This window comes from Piliocolobus tephrosceles, chromosome 13 (assembly GCF_002776525.5).
Source record: "Piliocolobus tephrosceles isolate RC106 chromosome 13, ASM277652v3, whole genome shotgun sequence".
NCBI lineage: Eukaryota > Metazoa > Chordata > Mammalia > Primates > Cercopithecidae > Piliocolobus > Piliocolobus tephrosceles.
The window spans coordinates 109,753,046-109,767,627 of NC_045446.1; positions in this window are offsets into that span (position 1 = coordinate 109,753,046).

Consider the following 14,582-nt stretch of genomic DNA (forward strand, 5'->3'; position numbering starts at 1 on the left):
GTCTGGCACCTTACCAGCCCGGATCAAAGCTCAGGAAGGAGGCTCTGATGTCTGCTCCTGCCCTCCTGGCCCTGGCACACTCCCCCCGAATTTCCTTCCCAGTAGGACTTGGAATCTGAGATGCTGTGGCAAAGCACCAGGATCTCTGTGAAGGGGTCTGCATGGCCTGAGGGGGTAGCTCTGCCCACAGCCCTGGTGCCAGGCTTTAATGATCCTGGGTGTTGGACACACTCGTGGACCTGGGCATTCCATAGACCTAGGCTCAAATGCAGGTTCTGCCACACACAGGTTACATGAACACAAAGAGGTGACGTGACCTTTCTGCCTCAGGTACCCTTTTGACCCTTTCCAGAAAGAGGACCTGAAGGGCCTCAGGGTTGATGGCCTGGGACAAAGGACAAGGACTCTCCCTCCCGGCTTTCCCCATGGGCCTCCCGCTTAAATTCCCCAGCCACTCTTGACAGCTCAGCGTGAGCTCCTCAGCCCCAGAAAGGAGGTGAAATTAGGCTTCAATCAGCCTAGGAGCAAGCAGGGAAGACAGCTGTGGGAGGTGAGTGGCAGCACAGGAGAAACGGGGAGAAGGCAGATAAAGAGGGGTGGAGACAGAGCAGGAAGGTGGGAGCGGGGAGCGCTGACACAGCACTCACTGCAGATTCCTGCCGTAAATCGCTCTCAGGGCGGCCTGGGAGCCCTCGCAGCAGGAGGGGGAAGGCTCCAATCCCAGATTCTAAGCCCAGAACATCACCCTGGGGGGCTAAGGAACTCTGGACATCCCTTTGCTCATGCTGGAGGCCTGTTTACTCCACTGCAAAATAGGGAGCACTATCCCCTGCTCTTGGGCCCTGGGCAGAGACCAAATATGTCTCAATGCCAGGGGCACTGAGGTCCCCATACAGAGGCGCATGGATTAGGAATAGGATCATTATTAAGTAATTATCGTTCCTAAAAGGTTTTAACAACAACAACAAAAATCACACAGAGCCAGGAACATGCCTGCTCTGGGGCGTGGTGTAATAACTCACATTTATGTGGCGCCTCGCAGCATGAAAACCACGGTCGTATATTTTTCTCATTTGATTCCCACAACGCAGCAGTGCAGGTAAGGCAAAGATTTTTCTCCGTGTTTGTTTTACAAACCAGGAATTTCAGGTTCAAGAGTAAAGAGTTCAAAGAGTTCAAAGACTATGGCCCCCGCTCCCGGGGCCATAGAACCAGCTAGTGGGAACGAGCAGGAACTTGAGATCAAGTTTTGTGATTCCAGACACTACCTGTTCCCTTCCCACTACCCTTTCCTGAAGGGCCTGGGAATGGAGCTGAATCCTAGGAAGGTGACATCATAGGACTTTGGGGTCCAGGTTTGGCTCCCAGTGTGTGACCTCAGAACCTCCTCAGTATAATGGAGATCGTGCCACAAACAATGCTCAGCTCCTAAAGTTGCTGGGTGCATTCGAGGAGATTGTAGATTCAAAGGGCTTAGCTAAGATCCTAGCGGTGAAAAAGTGCTCAATAAGCATTAGCAATTGTTACCATCATTCCTGAGGTCCAAGGAAAAAGGGGTCGCCCGCTGGCTTGCTGGCCACTCTGGAGGCCAAGAGGGGACAGTGATGAACTCCCAGCTCTCGCCCCATTTGAGGAGCCTGGGAAGTGAGTCCCATGGCCACTCTCCTTTTCCCCAAGAGGCTCCTCCTTGGGGCCTTCCAGCCCACGCCAGCTGGCCCCACAGAGTGCTCATGGAGGACCCCACAGATGATGGCCCCAGGCCCTGGGGAGGAATGAGGCTCTGCTGTGACCTTGGGTGGAACTGACCTGAGCCCAAGGCAGGTGCAGGACAGGGAACTTGCTTCTCACTAGAGCCCTGATTTGGGAGGAAGCTTGGGGGCAGGGCAAAGAGCGTGACCTGAAAACTGGCTGTGCCTCAGCGTCCTCAACTGTAAAAGCAGCTGATAATGGCTGGAGTGGGGAGGGGCTGCGGCAGTCTGGGTGTGGTGTTCCCTCTGTTTTTCCCTGTGGAGGCCAGAACAAGCCCCGGATTGCCAGAGCTACCCAAAGCCCCGGCTTCTCTCCTTCCTGTGAATGTCCCTGGGATGGGACCCTCACTGGACAGGGCTGATTGAGTGGGGGTGGGAGGCAACAGGAGCACTTGAAGGCCTCTCCCACTTACCCAGAGCGTGAAGCTGCTGCGGCCTTCCAGGCTGACCACCCCACCTGCCACTCCAAGCCTTCAGAGACAGCCCTGCTCCCTGCCATGGCAGCCTGAACACCTGACCTTCCGACGCGCCATTGCCTGGTCCCTGCCCCAGGGCTCCCTTGGCCCCCACGCTGCAGCAGGGCTTCCACAGCCCCTCAAAAGTAAGCATCAGTGCACACGGCCTCCTCCCACGTCCCCACCCCACACCAGGCACCAGTCAGGTGACGCGTTCTGAGGCTCTGAGGGCTCCCGTTAAGTGGTATGATTTAACCTGGGTTCTGTGTTTTGATTTTGCCCAGCTGCGTCTGTGTGCATTTAGATTAATCCTGTTAGCTGCTGGGAGTGGGGTTACCTGCTGTTTATCAAGAGTGCTTGTACGATTCCCGCTTGAAATGCAGCCACCTTCCTTGGGCAGAGAAGCTCCAGTTTCCTTCATCCCACAACAGCCTCTGGGAGAGGTAGAGCGTCCACAGAAAGGGCTGCCTGGTTACTCACACTGGCTTTGCAGGTGATGACATGGAGTCTGCAAGCCCCTAGACCTGTACCCCAACCTGCATGCCCTCCCCATCCACAGTACCTACCTAAGTCTCCACTTTTATCACAAGGCCTTTGATCTGCTGCATCTCGGAGTCCAAAAGGCTCAGGATCATGGGTGTGGCTGCTCTAAGGCCAGTGGGAGGGAGGGGTGCCCTGACCTTTCCCTTGCTTGAGTCATGTAGGTACCAGGTTTGAATGAAGGAAAGTTACAGTCCTGGCCTGTCGCTGTCAGAGGTGGGACCTCAGGCGTGTCCCTTGACTCAGTTTTCTCATCTGTAAGGTAAGAAAAATGCCACCAGGCCTACATATGCAGAAGTTTGTCCTAAAGGCCGAAAGAAGTCATTTGTTGACCGCGCTTTTCCAGCCCTGCTCGGTTATCAGGCGTGAGGCAGCAAGGATGACCTGGTGGGCACACGGTTGGAGCAGGGTCCCGTCCTATCTCTGTTCACAACGTGTCCTTTAGAAAGTCACCAATGCACACAGCCTCTCTGTTTCTTCATCTGTGAAATGGGAACAGTAATGCTGTTCAACTACCCATAGTTGAAGTGACGACCAAGGCCGGCTACGATGAATTCTGGCCCCCATCTCCACGCTCACCGTGTGCTTTCAACACAACTTCCACTTTCACGCCACGCAGCACGGTGAGGGAGAAACCGCCACCTTCATACCATTGATATGGAGACCAAGGCCAGAGAGGTAGCAACCACCCAGGTCCAGACCTGGCTCTGCCCCTCCACTCCTGTGTTCCTGGGAGACATGGAGTGGGTCCTGTTCATCTCCATGGGATCGTGTGCATGGTCTGGCAGGCGGGTGGGGCACCTGCCCAGCCATGATCAGAACCCCCCATCCCAACACTGATGTGCCCTTTCCTGCTGGGCTGTGAGTGCTGCCAGAGGACACTGGTGCAGCCTCCGCTCCCCCACCCCACCCAGGGGTACACCCAAGCAATGCCTATTCCTCTAGAAGTCATTCCTCCAGGTTCCATCCATCTTCCCACTTGGGAAATTCTTCCTAAGCAAGGTCTCCTCATAGTCTCCCCTGCACCTGTGTCTTAAGATTCCCCAGACTCTATCTCCAGCCACACCTTGGCCACTTCTCTCATAGCCTCAGATGTTTTTTTTTCCAAGATGGGGGTCTTAGAAAAAAACCTAGGCTGGTCTTGCACTCCTAAGCTAAGTGATCCTCCTGTCTCAGCCTCCTGAGTAGCTGGGACAAGAGGTGATCATCATCACGTTTTTTATAGGTTTATTTCTCTTTCTCTCTTTTTTAACAGCTTTGTTGAAATATAATTTACATACCATACAATTCACGCATTTAAATTATACAATTCAATGGTTGTTAGTATATTCTCATATACGTGCAACCATAACCAGAGCGGATTTTAGAACATTTTCATTATCTCAAAAAGAAACCCTCTACCATTTAGGTATTACTCCTCCATTCCCCTACCCCACACCGTAGCCCCCAACCCTAAGCAAACGCCACTCTACTTTCTCTCTCTACAAATTTATTCTGGACTTTCATATAAATTGAATTATGTAAAAAGTGGAATACGTTTTAAATCTTGTTTTTTAAATTTTATTATTTATTTTTAATTATATAGAGATAGGGCCGTGCTATATTGTCCAGGCTGGAGTACAGTGGCTACTCACAGCCCACTGTAGCACACTGTGGCCTTGGACTCCGGAGATCAAGTGATCCTCCCACCTCAGCCTCCAGAGTAGCTGGGACCACAGGCACTTGCCACTGCACCCAGCAACTTATCATCATGTTTTCCAAGGTTAATTCATGTTGTAGCATGTGTCAGCGCTTCATTTCTTTCTATGGCTGAATAATATTCCATTGTATGGATAGACCGTATTTTGTTTATCCATTCATTAGTTGATGAATATTTGGGTTGTTTCTTATTTTCGGCTATTATCAGTAATGCTGCTCTGAACATTTTTGTACACGTTTTGCGTGGATGTATGTTTTCAATTCTCTTGAGTATCAGCCTAGGAATGGAATTTCTGGGTCATATGGTGACTCTCTGTTTAGCCATTTGAGGAACTGCCAGGCTGTGTTGCAGCATGGCTGCCCCATTTTATACTCCCACACAACCGTGTATGAGGGCTCCGGTTTCCCCACGGCCTCGCGCTGGCTGTTGTCTGTCTTTGGTTATCCCCGCCTTCCTGGGTGTGAAGTGGCATTTCCTTGTGGTTTTGATTTGTGTTTCCCTGATACCTGATGATGTGCAGCATCTTTTCATTTGCTTTTTGGTCATTCATATGCCTTCCATGGAGAAATGTATATTCAGATCCTTTGCCCATATTCTAATTGAGTTTTTGGTCTTTTTTATTATTGAGTTGTAAGTGTTCTTTATATATTCTAGATACAAGTCCCACAGTTCAGATTTGTATACCTAACTGAGCCCAGCCGTATGGTTCAGAGGGAAGAGAATGACTTGGAATTAGACTGACTTGGATTCAGATTCCCACTCAGACATTTAGTAATGGAGAACGTGCTATTTAACTCACTTGCAGGATAGAGGTAATTACACCTGTGAAATAGTACATTCAAGGCTCCGTGTGTTTACCTGTGTGAGGCATGGAGCTTGGAGTTGTTCAACCTTCCCACTGAGATAGGTAAACAACTGTTATTACTCATGTTTATAAGTGAGGCAACTGAGACACAAGGAATTCGCTGTGGATCATGGAATCCTAAGTGGCAGAACTGGAACTTGAACTCCAGTTCTAGTTCCAGTTGGAACTCTAGTGCCAAGAGCCAAGGTAGGCAATGAATGTGTGTTAAATACATGAATGAATGCCTTCACTGATGGGGCTCTCACTATCTCACAAAGCAGTCTGCTCTGCTGTTGGATTCTACTATTTACTACAAAAAATCTCACTGTTGTTGAGCAAAAACCACCCATCTCCCATCATAACTCCTTCCCATTGGCCCTGGTTCTGCCCTGTAGAGAATCCCTGATGCCTAGGGGCCAGGGTCAATGCCGCTGACTCCAACTCTAGTATACGGAAGTCCTCTCCCTTCCCCCACTCATACACACAGGCAAAGCCCCAGCCCTGGCCCATCTGACCCCTGGATGAAGCTGGGAGCACCCACCTCCTGCAGGTCTATTCAGGCTCTCCCACTGGATGCAGAGAGAACCAGCTCTCCTCTCCAGGGACCAGGGACTGAGGCTTCCCACTGGGAGATGAGGCCCTTGTCAACAGTGAGTGGGACCCATGGGTACTGGCTTTGTGACCTCATCAGTGTCAGGTGATATTATGGCAGGAGCAGGACCTAGGTGAGAGCTAAAGGAGCCTGTGGCTGGCTGAAGGGAGAAGAAATGCACAGGGGAGTCGCTTGTTCCAGCCATCTGAGCAATCTCACGCTTGGTTAGCTCCGCAAGTGACACTACTTCAAGTGACACTACTTCGGAGCTGACCCGTCATGGCCCCATAGCTGACCTGACCACAGTATCTGAGACTCCAATTCCGGGCTGTGAGGCCTGAACAGCCTTGGAGAGCACTGGGGAGAAGGAGCACGTCACTGTATGAGCCTCCGCCACCCCCACTGAGACAGGAGTGAGCACTGAGTCCCGGCCAACCCCTGTAGACAGCTAGAGCTTCACCTCTGTCTCCAGGAAGTGTCATCTCTGGGTCCCTGCACCATGGCCTGCACTTGCGAATTCAGGCTGGATAGGACAAACTAAAACTGCCCTCTCCAGCCTCCAGGACTGAGACCTTAGCATTCCAGAGCCAAGACCCCCAGCTGTGTTTTGGAAGCAGAGGGAATTCAACCTGACACATGGAGGATTGAGGGCCATCACTTCAAGCAGTGCCTGCAAGTCAGTGTTACATTGGAGAGACTTCAGAGCCTGGTTTGCTGTCAGGACGACCTGAGCTTAAATCCTGTCTCTGCAAGTTACTTTACTGCCCTGGCCTCAACTTATATGTCTGTAAAATGAGGACACTGATACTGACCTTGCTCATCAGGTTGTTATAAGAATTAAATGGGGCCGGGCACAGTGGCTCATGCCTGTAATCCCAGCACTTTGGGAGGCCGAGGTGGCTGGTCAGGAGATCAAGACCATCTTGGCCAACATGGTGAAACCCATCTCTACTAAAACTACAGAAATTAGCCAGACACGGTCATGTGTGCCTGTAGTCCCAGCTACTCAGGAGGCCGAGGCAGGAGAATCGCTTGAACCTGGGAGGTGGAGGTTGCAGTGAGCCGAGATCGCACCACTGCACTCCAGCCTGGCGACAGAGTAAGACTCCGTCAAAAAAAAAAAAAAAAAAAAAAGCATTAAATGAGTTAATCAAGCCTATCCCAAAAGGTTAAATGATTCTGTGACGTTCTTAAAATGACAAAATTATAGAAACAGAGATTCATGGTTGCCAGGGGTCAGAAAAAAAGGAAAAGGGGAAAGTGCCTATGAAGGGACAACAGGATCTCTCCTTGTGGTGACGGAACAGTCTGTATCTTGACTGTGTCAATGTCAATTTCCTGGTCATGATCTTATACTATAGTTTTGCAAGATGTTAATATTGGGGGAAACTAGGCAAAGGGCACACTGGATGTCTAGTACTTCTTACAACTGCATGTGAATCTACAATGATCTCAAAATAAGTTTCATTTTAAAAAAAAACAGAGTTCTTTAAATAATGTTGGGTGCAAGGAAGCATCTGTAACATTAGCTATTCTTTTTTTGTTTTTTGAGATGGAGTCTAGCTCTGTTGCCCAGGTTAGAGTGCAGTGGCACACAGTCTATACTCACTGCAAGCTCCACCTCCCAGGTCACACCATTCTCCTGCCTCAGCCTCCCAAGTAGCTGGGACTACAGGCGCCCACCACCACATCCAGCTAATTTTTTGTATTTTTTTACTAGAGACAGGGTTTCACCGTGTTAGCCAGGATGGTCTCGATCTCCTGACCTCGTGATCCACCCGCCTCAGCCTCCCAAAGTGCTGGGATTACAGGCGTGAGCCACTGCGCCCGCCACATTAGCTATTCTTACTCTCCATCCCTGGGTTCCTCTGTGAGCTGGTATGGCCTAGGAACCTGCATCCTGTGAAACCCTCACAACATCGGGGGAGGGGCTAGAGAGAAGAGCCTGATCATATGTTTAGCAGCTTTTATTTCTGTGCCTGCCTTGAATGCTTAATAAATGCAGGAGGGAGGGAGGGAGTGAATGAGTGAGTGAATGAATGAATGAATATTACAGCAAGTGAACTCTCCATCTCTCAGGAAATGAAATGGCCTTAAAGCAAGAGGCACTTGGGATGGATGCAGGAACCATCTTGCAGCCCTAGATTGGCCAGCCCGGCCCCTGCTTTGCCTCGTCCACCCCGGCTGCATTCCTTGTCGGGGGCAGGCTGTGTGCCTTCAAGGACAGCAGAGTGACGCACTTTAATTAGTGCAAGAGTAAATCACATTGGACGAAGAGAGTCCCGACTTCTCCCGACGGCGTGGGGAAAATAGTAAGCCTAGCATTTTCAATTTAAGGTTTAGTTAGATAATGCCTATTGGTGCCAGTAGATTACAGAGTGGATATTAAATCCTGCAGGATTTGGAATCCGAGAATACAAGACGAATCCACAAGTAGGGGAAGCAGCCGGAAGGGGCTGGCCCGCCGTCCTCAGCTAGCGAGAGCACCTCTCCGGGAAGCAGCAGCCCACACAGAACCAGAGTGCCCACAGCGGCTTCAGAGGGGTAGGTGAGGGCTGAAATTCTAGGGGCTGGAACTACTTTCCTGCCTGGCTCCCTGAACCAAGGTTTCCTGTGTTATGAATGGGAAGACTAACACCCAAAGGCACCGCCGGTTTTGGCAGTCAGAATAGAAACACACACTTCAATCTCATCCAACCCTTCCCTCCCTTCTCCATCCAGTCAACTCTTACGCTACCTTCAAAACAGCTCAAGAGTCTCCTCCTCCAGGAAGCCCTTTCTAACTACCACTTGGATTCTTCTGTGAGCCCGGGGGCTTCCAGGCTTCCTCTGGCATTGAACTCACCAATGACGATTATAATCACAGACATACCTCTCTTCCTCTCCCCTCGCTCTTTTGAAAGGTGTGACCATGACCTGCTCTCTCACACCCTTACTCCCAGGCACAAAGGGGCACCCAATAAACATGTGCTGCACAGATGGGGTTTCCACCGTGTTTGTGTTTATTTTCCAACAGTTGATGCATTTTGAACATGTGATACATTCACAGCCTTCAAGACTCAAGAGGTTCAAAGGGGTCCACGGGGAAAGTCTCCCTCTCACCCTGCCTCGCAGCTCTCCAGCTCCTTCCTAGGAGCAGCCGGTCCCTTGTCCCTTGTACATCCATCCAGGAGGCTTTATCCTCATGCAAGCAAATGTGGATGTGCATTTCTTCCTTTCTCAAGAAAATAGCGGCTATGTCACACGTTATTCCCACATCACTATCGTTACTCCACAACCTTTCTTAGAGACTTCTTTTTTGCTACATGGAGGAGGTCTTTGTGTTCCCAGGCATCTCTGAGCCACGCCCTGCTACTGTGGGAGCGGGAGGCTGCGGGGCAGGGGGCTGGAAGGATGGGCTCCCAAGTCCTGCTTTTCCATCAGGATGTGCAGTGTTGATTGGCATCTTAAGATGCCTCTGTGGCATACCTGGACCAGCAGGCTAGGAGCAGCCAAAATAAGCAGCCTCAAAAGTGTGGACACAGGGCCTGGGAGCCTTGGCCCGAGCCCACAGGACAGCTATAAGCCCCATCAGACTTCCCAGGGGGCAGGATAATGTTTCTGGCAGGCCCAGCTCGAAGGCTCAGGCTCAGTGAAGGAAGCTAGAGAAGCTTATTAGTTTAAGCAGGATAAAATGTGTAAATTAATTACCCCAGCCACCCATGCATGTAGCGGCCGGTCTGCACTGGGAGGAGAAGCATTAGCCTCCACTCCTCCTGCGATCTGGCTTTCCTGCCAGACGCAGCCCAGGGGACCCATGGCTGCATGGCCACCAGGGAAGGAGGGACCCGGGAACCAGAGCCAGGTGGCCTCAAGGAGCTAAGCAGGCCCTCCCTGAAACGCCAGGGATTAGATTCTGTCATCACCACCAGCAAACAAAAGCGGCAGTCAGAGAAGAAGGGCCTGAGGCAGGGAAAGGACCCTCTGTCCTGCTCTCCACCATGCATCAGGCACCGATTTATCAAGTGATGATGCACCAGGCACTGTGGCGACACTTACTTGCCCCCTTTCACTTGATCCTCTTACAAACCCATACGGTCACTATGACTAGCTCTATTCAGCAGATGAGAAAACTGAGGGTAAAGAAGTGTAAGTAGCTTCTTCTACTGACCCAGCCAAGTCAGGATTCAGGTACAGAGTGGCACATTGCCTCCCTCAGAGAGGCACAGACAGAGGGTTATCTCTGGGACTGTGTCACCCCCCCCAAGAGTATTCCCTGCTTCCACACCCACCTCGTGGCAGATCCCTCCCACTCAGCCCATGGCAGCTGTGCTGCAGCCTCCCTTTCTGGCATTAGCGCTCCTGCAACCGGGACCTACTCTCTAACTCCCCTCCTCCACCCACTGGCCCTCAGCTCTCAACCGTTTCCTAAACCCCTGCATCCTCTGCACATCCTGCTTGGGTCTTTGCTTGCTCCTGCACCTGCAATGCCACCAGCATCTCCACCTGCCACAGTCGGTCCCATCAACGATGTCTCAAGTCACCGGCATAGCGCACCTGGGCCTCTACTCTTGCTTCACCTCGGTTCATTCCTGAGTCCTCTTCTTAGAGCACTGATCTGATTACTCACTGTCCCATGGGGGTGGCCCTGTGTTTACGGTAAAGCTCAGCCCCTATGTAGTCTGGCATGATCCAGCCCTGCCTTTCTCACACACGCAAAACTCACTGTCCAAGTCAGATCCCTCTGGTCCCCCCAGATCTTCTCAACCCACTCTCAGCACAGCTGTCCCCTCCTCAGGGGACACACCTCCTCATCACCCTGTTTTGGGCCCTGCACACTCTGATCACCTTCTGGATCAGCTCACAGGCCCAGTCTTGCGAATTCCTGCAGAGCGGCAGCTTGTGTCTCCTGTATCTTGTGCTTAGATCTTCGTCCAACACAAAGATCTGAATGAGTGCAGGCCTCCCCCAAGCCACACCTCCATTCCTGCTCCTCATCAGATATCTGTGCTCCTCTCTCTCCCCTGGGCCTATGCAGTGCCCCCAGTCTTGGGCTCAGGACACCTAGTGCAGTCCCCGCTCCAGGCAGGTCCACACCTGAACCATCAAAGACCCACACCTCACCCTCAAAGAATATGGCGCCTCCTTCTCAGACAAGCTCTCAGGGCTCCACCTTCCACAGCCAGACCTGAATCCTGCAAGTTACCAATCAGTAACAAGGCTTGCAGCCTCTCAATTCAGTCAGTTGAGGATCTTAACATGATAATGGGACCAACCTCAGAGAAATACAGAATTTGCTAATCAGAGCCAACCTCAAGGCCAACGAGGGAACACATTATATGTCCACTTGGGATGAATGTATTGAAAATGATAAGCCCAGTCAAAGACCTCTCCTCCCTCCCTCACCTGGCTCCCTGTCCTTCCTGGGGAGCTTCAGGGATCCCGGGCACCATCCTTATCGCCTGGGTTGAGGTCACCCATCCACTGTCACGTCTTGCAAGAGAGTCTGTTGGTTCCCAAGTTTCCTCACCCCCTCCCCACTCCTTTGCCTCTTCTTAGCCTCTGCCTTGGCTAGGTGATGAATTAGGAGCCAGGAGTTGGCACATTCACCAAGCAATTAGTGTTTATCTTCCTTGTTTCTGTGGCTGAACAACAGTTCATTTTCAAACTTAATAGTCAATACTCAGAAAGATAAAACTGCCTGGGTCACTCTTGGGAGGTGATTTGAGGGTTTGGTGGGAAAGGTGGGTGGGATATGAGCTGGCCCTGCCTCAGCCATCCAGCCCCCACCCCTCTGGACAGGCATTCCTGGGGTCCCACTTGTTACCCTTCTGACTTCTCTCCATGGTCCATCAGGAGGCAGGGACAAAGGTCCCCATGTCGTAGCCGGGACATGGCAGGGGGACGAGAGTCAGGCAGCTCTGCAGTTCGCAGCCCCTCAGTGTCTCCTCTCCCTTGGACTTTGAGGACTCTGGCTTTCTGTCTCACTCTTCACCAAGAGCTGCCTTGTGTAGAGCCCTGTCTGACTCATGCAAGTCCTCTTTGGGGGCTACAGAACCGAGCCTGCTGTGCCCACCCAGCCCCCTCCTCAGGCCAGCTACCTGCAGAGGGAACCCAAAGGTGGGGCCCACATAAGGGGAGCTTGCCCCTTCTGCAGAATTCCATGCCAGCTCGGGCAAGGTCCGGTGGGGTGAGCAGTAAGCCCCTATCTCCTACTCAGACCAGGGGACTGCTGTCCTGGGGTCACATATTCTACAGGCTAGGACAGAAGGGTCTACTCAGCCAATACAGAAGTGGGGGAAGGAGGAGAGAGAGAGACGCTCACCTTGTGGAAGGGCCCTGGGACCCAGTCCTGACGGCCCGGGCTGGGGCAGGAGTTTGGCGCCCACTCACTGCAGTGAAATGCTGTCACCTGCCGGCCGTACCCCAGAACTGCAGGAGCCCTGGTGTGGGTCCTAGGGCTGGGCCCAGCAGCTTCCACCCTGTGACTCTCCACCAAGTGCAGAAGGCCAAAAAGAGGGGAAATCAAGCTTCATCCCAGGTTGAAATGTCGTCATTGTCTTTGTTGTTAATTCCATGATAATAATAGCATAATCTCTCAACTGTTGGGCCCTTGCTAAGCCAGGTACTTTGCAGTACCTGCACTGAAGCTCAGACAGAGTGGGCAGCTTGGCCCTGGTCTTACAGCTGATGGGCAGTGCAGCCAGGATTCTGGCCCTGACAGTGTGGCTCCAGCTCCAAGCACTGCCCTCAGAAGCCCATGCCTCAGCTCTCCACACGATGAAAGGCACCAGGCACCCCTCATTGGATGTCTTCCAGCTCCCCTTTTGATTTTTTCACCTTCCTCTCCCACTTCCTCCTCCCAGTTAACTGCTTCTTAGCCTCCAAGGGCCGCCCATGTGCCAAGCACTGTTCTAGGACACCATGATGGAATCATCCCTGCTATCACCGAGTCCACATTCCCGCAGGTCCTGAGGCCCAGAGCAGAGCTCAGAAGCTCCTGGGTCTCCAGTCTTCCTCCCTCCCTCCTGGACAGAGAAGGCTTCTCAGATGGGGACCCATGGCCCTGACAGGGTCTAAAGGAAAGGAGAGGCAGGGGACTGGGTACAGGGAGCCTTGGGGATTTGGGAGTCCAACCTGCCTGGCTATTGGCCCAGGCCTGATGGTGGATTCCCAACCTGGGACCAAGCTCAATATTCCTGTCCCTTCCAACCCTCCTTTTGCTGTGGTCTCCAACTCACAGGCTGTTGGAGCTGGGAAAGAACCCCAGAAACGACCCAATGAATACACCTCATTTTGTAGATCAAGAAGGTCAGGCCCAGAAAGGGCAAGCAGTTTGCCCAGATCACACAGCCAAGCGACAGAGCCTGGATGAGACCCAGGGCCCCCAACTACCCAGCCAGAGCTCCCTGCTGAGCCCCTCTGCTGCCTCCCTCCTCGCTTGTCTGCCAGCGGGCTACCCACACCTCTGAGAATCGCCCAACGCCCAGAGCTGGGAGAGGGCAGGAGACAGGGGAGCATGGGCCAGGACACTGCCTCGGTCTGAGAGGAACAGAAGTGGACATAGAGCCTTGGCCCCCTCCTTTCTCTCCCCTCCCCTGAGCCACTCGAGGCCTGGAGTAATCCTCCTATTCTCACTCATGCTGGGGACAGAGGCATTCTCAAGAACTGGGAAGAAAGGATTTCCCTGATTGCTTTATAATCACAGCTCAGACGATAATGGACCTGGTGGGGATTGATGGGGAGAGTATGATGCTCGGCGACGTCCCCACCCAGTTCCCAGCACAGCCCTGGGCCTCCCGACACAGCGGTCTTCCTGACGTCCCACCAGCCAGCCTCTGTGCAGCAGGTACAGCCCCTGGTGCGGCCCAGGCACAGGACAGGCAAGGGCCCGGCTGCCCCCACAGGGGAATTTAGCCAGACCTGGGTCCCATCCAGTTCCCCTCCTCTGGAGCTGGTGGGCTTAGGGCAGGGCCTGGAGAACCGGGAGCTTCTTGTGGCCAGGGTCTTTCTGAGAGTCTGGGCATCTCTGGAGCCCAGGAATGGGCCCTTATCACAACCCCAGGGTCCTCAAGAAGGGCCAGGAGGCTGCAGGGCATGGTGCCCACAGAGGTGGACCTGCTGGGGCACCAGGTAGGGATGCTTCTCAGAAGAGAGTTTGAGGGAACCAGCACCCAGGGCAGGGGGCTGTGGGGAGTGACAACTGACCCCAGGGACACTCTGCAGTCCCAGCTCCCAAGGGAGAGCACCACGCAGGCGGCCAAGCATGCAGGTCCGACTTGTGGTCCATCTTCCTGACGGTGCCGGAAGGTCCTCCGTGGGCTCACTTGGCCCCTTCTCCCTCCTTTTTCACCCTTACCCTCTTGTCTCCTCTGTCTCTCTCTTCTCAGCCATTTCTCCCTCCCTTTCTCATTCCCAAGAGCCCCTTACTGGCACATATGGCTGCTGGGCTCCTAAAGCTCCCTGGCCCAGGAAGGCAGAGAGGGGGAAGGAAGAGTGTTGTTCCTCCACAATGGACCAGAGCCAGCCACTTAGGGACTCTTACTAGGACAGAGGGACTGCTCCCCTGGTGTCACCTGGCCCCTGGTGGGGAACAGAGTGAGGAAGAACAGTGAGGACAGAGGGGCCCTGGTGTCCCTGCCACACCAGGGAAAAGAATGTGGTTGTTTGGCACCCTCTTCCCTCTCTACCATCATGCCTCCTTCTGGCCTGCTCACCTCTTCCA